Genomic DNA, 2510 nt, shown 5'->3' with positions numbered 1-2510 from the left:
AAAGGTGCATTTTCATGGAGCCTGGCATGCTATAGTCCATGGGGTTGCAGAGAGTTGAACATGACTTAGTGACCCAACAACAATAACATGTTCATTTGATTTGGATTGTTGTTGCTGTTCAGTTGCTAAATTATGTCTCATTGCGACCTCATGGACTGCAGCATGCCAGGCCTCCCTGTCCCTCATTATCTCCCAGAATTTATCCAAGTTCATGTCCGTTGAGTCAGTGATGCTCTCAAACCATCTCATCCTTTACCACCCTCTTCTCCTTTTGTCTTCAATCTTTCCCAGCTGACATTCTATTTGAATTGCTGCTTTTTTTTTTTTTTTTCCTTTTAATTGTACCCATTTCAGGGCATGGATCAGTAATGCTGTAATTCCTTATCTGACTTGACTTCCAGCAAGACAAATTCTAACCAGTAGTAGCCTCAGCCCTGAAGGTTTCTCCTTTGGTAAAAGAAAAATTTAGTCTTTTAAGTCTTTTCATCATTTGTTAATCTGACTGTATAAGTAAGATTTAGAATTCATGCTAAATTCTTGTTACAGATTCTTTAAAGTCAATTTGAATAAACATCAGTGGAAGCAAGTGAGCCTAGAAGTTCTAGTATTGAGTTTAGAAATAAGGATTATATTTTTGGTTCTGAGATGGAATAGAATTCAAGATGCTAAGAAACTTTTAAAAGAATTAAAAGGTCCATAGGACAAACAATCCTTTGTTAGCCTTTCATTCGTCCCTGTGTTCTTTTTTCTCACTCTTGCAAATCCCCACCATAGATATAGGAGGGCAAAAGGCTGCAAATACAGTAACCTCAGCATACATTAAACCAAACATTTTATCACATACTTTTCCCACAAAAAAATCACCTATTTCAGATGTTTCAAGAGCAAATTAAATTGCTTTGCATCTTAAGGGCATTTCTTCCTTCATCTTCCCTTTGATCATGAAAGTTCTCAAGATCTAAGCAAAATAGTTTGTTCATTTTTTTCTCTATTTCAGTCCTAGTAGCAGTGAGAAACCCTTTATCATGCTTTGGAAGTGTTGAAATAAATTTGAAATAAATATTGAAATAAGTTTATCAGTAGATACTGAAACTGAAAAACACGTGTTCTCAAAATGAAAGCCAGTATCATAAGGATCATCAGTAGCCAACCCAGGGGGTATCCCTGGGTACCATGCAGAGATGGAGAGACTAGGACAATGATAAACAGCTTGTTCTAGGACAAACATGTAGTAAGATGCTGTGGTACCCTCTGATATGTCTATGAATCACTTGGAGGTAATTAATTTGTAGTAATGAGTCCAGTGGGGTTCACATCCTAAAATGCATGCTGGTCTAAAAATAAAAGCATCAATTTTCTAAACTCATATTTCTAAACTCAGGAATATATGGATTGCATATGTTGGGAAAGGGGAATTTCTTCCTCTATCCTTCTTGAGATCTTGTGGCTGGACTAATAATATAATTGGCACAAGGCAGATTAATAGGAGAAAAAGAAACAGATTTTAATTTACATGCATGAAGGTCTCATAGAAGTGGAATCTAAGAAGTGGCCTAAGGAGAAAGCTTTTTTAATTTTTAGAGAAAGAAATAAATTTTTTGTTGTTGACAAATTGACAGGACAAAGAAGCTCAGGTTTTGGTGCTCAAATAACGAAGAATCTAAACAGAGTTTGGGCTTGAAGTAATACATTAAAGACTAAAGACATTAACAGCGCTTGTTAACACAGTTTCTTGGCCTGAATTCCCTGTCTGGTGATAAAGATGTCTCCTGGTAAAGTGAGGATACCTTTCACATGGATGATTTCTTTCTTAATTTTAGGGAGACAGAGGAGAGGGTCAATGCCCATCTTGAGTTGATCATTTCTCAACTAATTATAATTTAAAATAATCAATATACCATTGAGGCACATTTTCAAGCAGCCTATCCTGAACCCCAACATATATTTCCATGAAAAAAATTAACCCATATTTTTTTCTTTTTATCTGATTTTAAAATCTAATAGTAATGATGGCTATACAAAATTCTAATTACACAATTAGAAGACACTATAGTAATTATTGTTGCAGGCAAGATTATCCTGGCAAGATCAATGCAGGAAAGATTAATGAAAGCTCAAATCTATGGGTAAATGTTCCAATAGAAAAACATACTTGCATACTCTCATAGTATCTCCTCCAAGATATGTATTAAAGAAAATCAAATGGCAGCTTTGTGGCAGAGAAAGCCAATAGTCACCATTTTAACCAACTGATCAAGTTTAATTTCAATGGTAGTAAGACATAGAGACATTATATGTCCCCTGATATGAGCCACCACGAAAGGTATAACTCTTCCAGGGTTTAATCCAATCATTAGAGTACCAGACATACTCACATTCTATGCAATACCTAATCAATACTATTCAAAATGTAACAATCTTACAAGAAATAAAGAACTGAGAATCTGTCATATAGTAGAGGAGACAGTGGAGACATGGCAATTAAATGCAATGTAGACTAAATGCAAGAT

This window comes from Bos javanicus, chromosome 15 (assembly GCF_032452875.1).
Source record: "Bos javanicus breed banteng chromosome 15, ARS-OSU_banteng_1.0, whole genome shotgun sequence".
Taxonomy (NCBI): domain Eukaryota; kingdom Metazoa; phylum Chordata; class Mammalia; order Artiodactyla; family Bovidae; genus Bos; species Bos javanicus.
The sequence above is the reverse complement of the archived record's forward strand: the minus strand, read 5'-3'. Positions refer to the sequence as shown.